The following is a 9,887-nucleotide window of genomic DNA, read 5'->3' as shown; positions in this document are numbered from 1 at the left end:
GTGCCTAATTTGTGGTTGCCTATATCGGTGTGTGATATAGTAGGGATTATTTCCCGCTGTTTTGAGCAGTATAGGTATTAGTAGAGTGCGCTAATACTGTGTTTAATTATTTGACATGATATGATGTGTTGATACATGTGTTGATGATGTATGATGATATGCATAATGCTGTGGATGTGTATATTATGTATGTATTGTGAATGGACTGTTGTATGGCTTAGAGTGTGAGCATATGTCCATTGTGGATTTGTTGTTGATGTTGCATTGCTAGATGATTAGTGTACATAGCATAGCCTTTGGGGCTGTAGCTAATTCCCATAGTGAGGAATTAGTGAGTGAATCATTGTGGATTTGTTGTTGATGTTGGCATACTAGGTGATTAGTGTGCATAGTCTAGCCTTTGGGGCTGTAGCTAATTCCCATAGTGAGGAATTAGTGAGTGAGTCACTAAGTCTCAAATGAGTGGGACTAGTGAGCTTAGTAGCCGTATCTGGATTGATCGGTGAGCTTGAACTATATGTTCAAGAATAGTCGGTACCGCATGTGTGGAGTCTCATTTCATAATGTATGTATGGCGTATAATATGAATGGATGTATTCCAATATTATACGTGTGTTTGTGTTGTTATGAAGTATGAATTGAGATTATACTTGTGTTTTATGTTGGTGTTGAGTATGATGTTGAGCTGATGTGCTGTTACTGATTGTATGTTGTGATTAGGGTGATTAATGTGTTAAATTACTTAACATGACATTATATTCTATAATGCTTATTATATCGATTGAGGAACTCACCCTTACAACTATTTTTCAGGTAACGAGAAATGAGTCGAGTAGAAGCGAATGCTTAGAGTCTAGTGTAGTCTCCTTAGTGGGTCGTGCTCTGATAGATGTAACATCGGGATGGGATGTTTTATGTTGTTGAATAATTTACATGTGAATGTTACATGTTTTACATGATTGAGGAGATCTCTGTCCGCTGCGTTTTATGCAAATGTTTATGTTTTGAATTAATAAAAGAGCATGACCGTCATATTGTTGAATGGTGTGAATAATTGTGTGACACCCTTGAATGGCATAATTACTCTGATTGTTATATGTTTATTATTTTTAATTAAATATTTGGGGTATTTTAGAAGGGTGTTACATTAGTGGTATCAGAGCATAGTCGGTCGAGTCGAGTCGTAATTATTCTGTTTCCCCTGTACGGGATAGGTGTTGTGTAACCCTATCAGTACTTATTGTTTAGTTTTTTGGGCTTTCAGAATAGAGATGGCTGGAAGAAGTAGAGACGATGCTGTGATTGCTGAGGCTCTGGGTATGCTAGCTGGAGTACTTGGAGGGAATCCGAATGTTGTGGGAATGGGAGCTGCTCGCCAACTGAGTGAGTTCCAGAAGAACAATCCTCCAATGTTCAAGGGAGCATACGATCCAGATGGCGCTCAGAAGTGGTTGAAGGAGATAGAGAGGATTTTCCGAGTAACTGAGTGTGCCGATAACCAGAAGGTCAGGCTCGGTACGCATATGCTGTCAGAGGAAGCAGATGATTGGTGGGTTGCTACCCGCACTGAGTTGGAAGCTGCCGGGAGTGCTGAGGTCACTTGGGCGATGTTCAGAGAGAGATTTCTGAAGAAGTACCTTCCAGAGGAGGTCAGAGGAAGGAGAGAGATAAAGTTCTTAGAATTGAAGCAGGGCAATCGGTCTGTTACTGAGTATGCTGCTAAGTTCACAGAGCTGTCGAAGTATTACATTCCCTATGATGAGGCCACTGGAGAATTTTCAAAATGCGTGAGGTTTGAGAACGGGTTACGTCCCGAGATCAAGCGGGCTATTAGTTATCAGCGGATTAGGGTGTTTTCTAATTTGGTCGACTGTTGCAGAAGGTTTGAACAGGATACCAAGGCCAGAGCGGAAAGCTATCAGCAGAGGGTTGATAGGAAAGGCAAGAATCAGAATGATCGTGGGAAACCGTATGCAGCTGGCAGAGGTTTCCAGAGTCAGAGTGGGATGAAGAGGCCTAGTGGGGGAGACTCTAGTGCTCCTGCTAAGTGTTACAGATGTGGTCAGGCTGGACATCGTGTCCATGAGTGTACCAGTGCTGTGAGGAAGTGTTTCAAGTGTGGAAAAGGTGGTCACTTGGCTGCAGAGTGCCGGTTGAAGACTGCGACTTGTTTCAACTGTGGAGAGGTGGGTCATATCAGTCCACGGTGTCCTAAGCCGAAGAAAGAGAATCAGTCGGAAGGCGAGGTCCTTGCTTTATCGGGTTCTGAGACTTCTGCAGATGATCGTTTGATCCGAGGTACGTGTTATATTAATGGCTTTTCTCTTGTAGCTAGTATTGACACTGGTGCGACTCATTCCTTTATATCTTTGGATTGTGCTGTGAAACTTAAATTAGAGATATCTGAGTGCATGGAAGTATGGTGATTGATACTCCTGCGAAGGATTCAATGACTACTACTTCAGTTTGTTTAAAATGTCCTTTGAGTATTTTTAGTAGAGACTTTGGGATGGACCTAGTGTGTCTTCCACTTGTGCAGATTGATGTTATCTTGGGTATGAACTGGTTGATGTTTATTGATGACATTTTGGTGTATTCGAAATCTGAAGAAGAGCATGCTGAGCATTTGAGAGTGGTTTTAGGAGTTCTACGAGAAAAGAAGTTATTTGCTAAACTCTCTAAGTGTGAATTTTGGTTAGGAGAGGTTAGTTTTCTTGGTCATGTGATTTCAAGAGGTGGTGTTGCTGTTGATCCTTCTAAGATAGAAGCGGTATCTAAGTGGGAAGCTCCGAAGTCAGTTTCTGAGATAAGAAGTTTTCTTGGACTTGCAGGTTATTATAGGAAGTTCATTGAGGGATTTTCTAAGTTGACGTTACCGTTGACGATGTTGACTAGAAAGGGACAAGCGTTTGTTTGGGACTCAAAATGTGAAGAAGGTTTCCAAGAGTTAAAGAGAAGGTTGACTACTGCTCCTATTTTTATATTACCGAGTTCGTCGGAATCATTTGAGGTTTACTGTGATGCTTCATTGTTGGGTTTGGGTGGTGTGTTGATGCAGAATAAGCAGGTTATAGCTTATGCTTCGAGACAGCTGAGGGTTCCTGACAGGAACTATCCGACGCACGATCTAGAGTTGGCAGCTGTGGTATTTGTTCTGAAGTTGTGGAGGCATTATTTGTACGGGTCAAGATTTGGAGTTTTCAGTGACCATAAAAGTTTAAAGTATTTGTTTGATCAGAAAGAACTGAATATGTGACAGAGGAGATGGTTAGAGTTTCTGAAGGATTATGACTTTGGGTTGAATTACCATCCGGGTAAAGCAAACGTAGTGGCTGATGCATTGAGTCGGAAATCGTTACATATGCCTATGCTAATGGTTAAAGAATTGGATTTAATTGAGCAGTTTAGAGACTTGAGTTTGGTGTGTGAGAGTACTCACAATAGTGTTAAATTGGGAATGTTGAAGTTAACAAGTGGTATTCTGGATGAGATCAGAGAGGGTCAGAAATCCGATGTGCTTTTGGTTTATAAGTTGACTTTAGTGAATCAAGGTCAAGGTGACGAATTCAGAGTTGATGAGAATGGTGTTTTGAAATTTGGGAATCGGGTGTGCATTCCGAATGTTACCGAACTTAAGAGGAGTATTCTTGAAGAAGGACACCGTAGTGGGTTGAGTATTCATCCTGGAGCTACGAAGATGTATCATGATTTGAAGAAGTTATTTTGGTGGCCGGGAATGAAAAGAGAAATTGCGAGTTTTGTTTATTCTTGTTTGACTTGTCAGAAGTCAAAGATTGAGCATCAGAAGCCGTCTGGGCTAATGCAACCGTTGGCTATTCCAGAGTGGAAGTGGGATAGTATCAGTATGGATTTTGTTTCTGGTTTACCGAAGACAAGTAAGAACTTTGAAGCTATTTGGGTGATTGTGGATAGATTGACGAAGTCGGCTCATTTCATTCCGATTAGAATGGATTATCCGTTAGAGAAATTAGCTGAGTTGTATATTGAGAAGATTGTAAGTTTGCATGGTATTCCGTCGAGTATTGTTTCGGACAGAGATCCTAGATTCACATCGAAGTTCTGGGAAGGTTTGCAGAAGGCTTTGGGAACTAAGCTGAGATTGAGTTCTGCATATCATCCGCAGACTGATGGTCAGACTGAGAGGACGATTCAGTCATTAGAGGATCTTTTGAGAGCTTGTGTTTTGGAAAAAGAGAGGTGCTTGGGATTGTTATTTACCTTTGATTGAGGTTACCTACAACAATAGTTTTCATTCGAGCATTGGTATGGCGCCGTTTGAAGCTTTGTATGGTAGGAGATGTCGGACACCGTTATGTTGGTATGAGTCCGGTGAGAGTGCTGTGGTTGGACCGGAGATTGTTCAACAAACTACAGAAAAGATTAAGATGATTCAGGAGAAGATGAGAATTGCTCAGAGTCGTCAGAAGAGTTATCATAATAAGAGGAGGAAGTCACTTGAGTTCCAAGAGGGAGATCATGTGTTTCTTCGTGTTACTCCGATAACTGGGGTTGGTCGAGCTTTGAAGTCAAAGAAGTTGACACCTCGATTTATTGGTCCTTATCAGATTTTGGAGAGGATAGGAGAGGTAGCCTATCGTATCGCCTTACCCCCGTCACTTGCGAATTTGCATGAGGTTTTTCATGTGTCTCAGTTGAGGAGGTACATTCATGATCCGTCACATGTAGTCCAAGTAGATGATGTACAGGTGAGAGATAAACTGACTGTTGAAACATCGCCTATGAGGATCGAGGATCGAGAGTTGAAGCAGTTGCGGGGTAAAGAGATTGCCTTGGTGAAGGTAGCTTGGGGAGGACCAGCAGGTGGCAATGTGACTTGGGAACTGGAGAGTCAGATGAAGGAGTCTTATCCCGAGTTATTCGCTTGAGGTATGTTTTCGAGGACGAAAACTCTTTTAGTGGGGGAGAGTTGTAACACCCCGATAATAATAAAATAATTATTTAAATTGAGTTAATAATATATTTATTAATTTAATTAGATAATTGGATTATTATTATCATTATTTTGGAATTATTGAATTATTATTATTATTAGGATAATAATATAAAGTGGAAAATATATAAGTTGGAATAAGGAAAAAGAGTTTCATTTGGAAAATAAGGTTTTCACGTGAAACTCAGAGAAGCGGCTGAAAGAGGAGAAGGGCAAGAGGCAGAGCAAGAGGAAGAGGGTGAAGAAGAGAAGAGCTTGGAGCCTAAAGATTCGCCGGATTAACTCAGGTAAGGGGGGTTTATCGTCGATTAATGGGTATTATGGGATAATATGTAATGGGTAGTGATAAGCCGTTGATTTGACCCTAATTTGGGATTGTTGATGCTGAAGAATTATGTTGGATAAATTGTATTTAGACTGTAATTGAATCTGTGTTTGGGTTAGTTGTGAAATTCCGAACGTATAGCTTTTTACGGAATCGGAATCGGAGGTCCGGAAGTCCTCTAACGGCGGAAAATGCGGAGAATTCTGCATTCTGCTTTGTGTTAGCGCAGGAACAACTTTCTGTCTTGCGTTAACCGGTTAACCCAGGGTGTTAACCGGTTAACACTGTTTTGAATTGTGAAAATGTGCTGTTTTGCTTGCGTTAACCGGTTAACCCAGGGCGTTAACCGGTTAACACTGTTGTAATTGCTGAAATATTGCTGTTTGTGCTGCGTTAACCGGTTAACCCAGGGTGTTAACCGGTTAACACTATTGTGAATTGCCAGAAAGCGTGTTTTATGTTGCGTTAACCGGTTAACCCAGGGCGTTAACCGGTTAACGCTGTTGCAGAATGGAAAAAGTGTTAATTAAAATGTTGTGTGCCTAATTTGTGGTTGCCTATATCGGTGTGTGATATAGTAGGGATTATTTCCCGCTGTTTTGAGCAGTATAGGTATTAGTAGAGTGCGCTAATACTGTGTTTAATTATTTGACATGATATGATGTGTTGATACATGTGTTGATGATGTATGATGATATGCATAATGCTGTGGATGTGTATATTATGTATGTATTGTGAATGGACTGTTGTATGGCTTAGAGTGTGAGCATATGTCCATTGTGGATTTGTTGTTGATGTTGCATTGCTAGATGATTAGTGTACATAGCATAGCCTTTGGGGCTGTAGCTAATTCCCATAGTGAGGAATTAGTGAGTGAATCATTGTGGATTTGTTGTTGATGTTGGCATACTAGGTGATTAGTGTGCATAGTCTAGCCTTTGGGGCTGTAGCTAATTCCCATAGTGAGGAATTAGTGAGTGAGTCACTAAGTCTCAAATGAGTGGGACTAGTGAGCTTAGTAGCCGTATCTGGATTGATCGGTGAGCTTGAACTATATGTTCAAGAATAGTCGGTACCGCATGTGTGGAGTCTCATTGCATAATGTATGTATGGCGTATAATATGAATGGATGTATTCCAATATTATACATGTGTTTGTGTTGTTATGAAGTATGAATTGAGATTATACTTGTGTTTTATGTTGGTGTTGAGTATGATGTTGAGCTGATGTGCTGTTACTGATTGTATGTTGTGATTAGGGTGATTAATGTGTTAAATTACTTAACATGACATTATATTCTATAATGCTTATTATATCGATTGAGGAACTCACCCTTACAACTATTTTTCAGGTAACGAGAAATGAGTTGAGTAAAAGCGAATGTTTGGAGTCTAGTGTAGTCTCCTTAGTGGGTCGTGCTCTGATAGATGTAACATCGGGATGGGATATTTTATGTTGTTGAATAATTTACATGTGAATGTTACATGTTTTACATGATTGAGGAGATCTCTGTCCGCTGCGTTTTATGCAAATGTTTATGTTTTGAATTAATAAAAGAGCATGACCGTCATATTGTTGAATGGTGTGAATAATTGTGTGACACCCTTGAATGGCATAATTACTCTGATTGTTATATGTTTATTATTTTTAATTAAATATTTGGGGTATTTTAGAAGGGTGTTACAAGACGGGTATTTTAAATGCAAGCTATACAACAGGTATCCAAATACTCGAGGAAAATAGGAGTATACGCATAACTAGTCCTTTTTCATTTAAATTATTACGGAAAAGATTTTTGACGCGCGTTTGTTTAAGTTTGAAAAAAATGACTTGATGTTGATCAAGTATTTGGTTCACACTCGTTTGAAAATGTTTTGATTTGGTTTTGAAATTGAGTAAAATGTCGATGAAATATTTTGAAAATTGCTTGATGTTGATCAATACTTTTATTTCTAAAATGTTGATTTTAACTATTTACTTAATTAACTAATTGGTAAGTAATAATAAATAAGTAAATAAAAAAAGTGGAGGTATAATATTACATGGGGGTGTATGATGGTAATGAGGCATTGGGCTTAAGGCCCACAAAACTCAAATAAATAAAAGAAGAAAAAAACCTAAAAGAAAAAGAGTGCAAATAGAAATTAAAAAGGGGTGGTGCCCAAAACATGGGTACTTGGCCCTGCAAGCAGAGGCCTAATGATTTATTTCCTTCACCGACTATGGGGTGTAGAGGGGGAAAGCACCTGAAAAATAGAAAAGGGATCAAGCCTAACGCTGCAAAGGGCCCAAATCAGAGTCAAAATTGTTGACACGAAGGGGAGACATTGGATCAAGATCAACGACTAGAAGCGAGAGCTCACTTAGGTTATGGTTGGGCTCTCTGTACATGACCCCCTAGTTAATGGACATGTCAACAGATCTAAAGGCGGAGAAAGAGCCACGTGAGGCTCGTCCAGGAGAAATGAGAAGCACTTCAAAAGAGGTAGTCTAACTTAAACTTTCTCATTTTCCATTATTTTTCTCTCTCATCTCTTAACCTCTCTCTCGTTTTCTCTCTGTCCACTAACATGAATCCAAACAATTATCCACCACTTTTTAGATCAAACATCATGTTCTACCAATAAAAAAGGAAGAACACGAAGAACATTAATGAATGTTCTTCCCCCTTTCTCTAGATGACAAAGAAAAACGTCCAATTGAAAATCATCCAACACTAACCTAACCTTATTTTCTCCCTTGAACAATAATTAAGCGTAAAAAAGAAGAACAAAACAACACAGTGGACGAATCAACCCCTTAACCCCAAATAAACCCTAACCCTATTCTCATTAAACAGTTCAGGTTACAAGCATTTTATAGCAATTGATATGTGAAAAGTTAAACTGAGAGCAACAAACAACAACAAAAAAAGCAACCAAGTGGCGTTCCGACGAAGATCTCTGAGCTTCGGCATGGCGGTGGCGATTTATGGCAAGTCAAAAAGAAATTAGGTAGTGTTTCCTTATCTTTATCCACCTTGCTTATACTTCTTTATACTCTTCTCTAAATCTTTCTACTCTTATTCTGAACTTCCACTATCTTCTTTTCCTCCTACTTTATTCTAAAATACTGATACAACTTGGACGCGTGGAAAAAGGAAATGAAGATTGAGTTCAACTTCTTATAACTACATTGTGAAGCTTTTAAAAGTTATATGGACAAGCTTTTAATGAAGGTTATGTGAGAAAGTTGTTGTGATTTTGGTTTTGTATGTGTTATTTGGTTGTTGCTCAGGAAATGTTCTTCAGTGTAGAGAAATAGATAGGTTATATAGGATACACTTTAGGGTTTTCAATTGTAAGTGTGTGAATTATCAGTGTGAGGTTTGTATGAGTTGAAAATTGGATAAAAATCGGTGAGTCGAATTGACGGGATTTGGCCCTGATTTTGTGATGTTTGGGGGAGAAGCTCGTGTAAGTTTGGTGAACTGTTATGAGTAGTGGAATTGAGGGATTGTTAGGAAGACCATTTGCATAATTTTTTTGGGTAATTTTCACCGTAGTTGTTACTGTTGTAATTGTAGTAAATCCAGTTTGTAATGACTTCATAATTCACAATTATGATGAAATTCAAATTAGGCTTTGTGTTCAATTTGATTTTGTTTTTCTTATGAATTATTCTATGAAAAAAAACATATGCAATGTGAAACGAGTAGGACATAAATGGCTTAACCTTGTTTTTTCTTTTATTTGAACTTACCATTCAAAATTATAAGGCTTTATTTGGATTGATGGAATCAGATGGAGCGGAGCAGAATGAGATGGAGTGAAATGATATTCCATTGTTTGGATCATTTAAAATTCGATGGAACAGAGCGAAATGGAGTGGTATGGATTCCATTTCATTTCATCACTTACAACCATATTTCTTCCCCTACAATTTGGGTGGAATGAAGAACTTGTCTTATTCCGTTCTAAAATTTCCAAATAATGGAATGGAGCATTCGTTCTGCTCCCCTCCATTACTCTCCCTTCCACTCCGCTCCGTTCCGCTCCGTTCATTTTATGATATCCAAACATAGCCTAATTGTGAAAATGATGAAGATGATAAAATCAATGTGATGTGAAAATAACAATGGACTTCAAATTTAATTAAGATTCATTACTTGGATTTGAATATAATAAGGCATTATGATAAAGGTGGGATATATGACATTAATCCAAGCTTATTCACGTGTGGCAATGAAAAAACTACATGTACATGACATGATAGCATGAACAAATGGAGATTTGATATTTTGCCTTATCGATTCTTACGTTGATTTTCTTTCTTTGACTTCCAAAATAGAAACTTATAAAGCAAGAAACAAAAAGATGGCTCAATGCTTAAGTTAACATGGCTAATGCATAAAAGATATAAAACAATGAAATAATATGTGATAAGAATGATTAACCTCAAACTCAATTCAAATTTGGTCCTCCTTTATTTTGCCTTATGAAATGTAGAAGAAAAGGATGATGTAAACCTTGTAAATGAAAAAAAAAAGGAAATTAAAAGAACTACATCCTCACTTGTTTTGGTTATTTCAAATTTAATTTTAATTGGATG

The 9,887-nt window shown here is 38.4% G+C and overlaps 1 long non-coding RNA gene across 1 annotated transcript; it reads left to right on the top strand.

The window, feature by feature from the left end:
• The first annotated feature begins 8,153 nt into the window (after positions 1-8,153).
• Positions 8,154-8,930, top strand: LOC127076387 (uncharacterized). Its single transcript, XR_007786809.1, has 2 exons — positions 8,154-8,290; positions 8,437-8,930. It is a non-coding gene; the product is annotated as an uncharacterized LOC127076387 (long non-coding RNA).
• The last annotated feature ends 957 nt before the right edge of the window (positions 8,931-9,887 follow it).

Source organism: Lathyrus oleraceus, chromosome 4 (genome assembly GCF_024323335.1).
Source record: "Lathyrus oleraceus cultivar Zhongwan6 chromosome 4, CAAS_Psat_ZW6_1.0, whole genome shotgun sequence".
Classification (NCBI taxonomy): Eukaryota; Viridiplantae; Streptophyta; class Magnoliopsida; order Fabales; family Fabaceae; genus Lathyrus; species Lathyrus oleraceus.
Note: the sequence above shows the minus strand (reverse complement) of the source record. Positions and strands in the feature narration are given on the sequence as shown.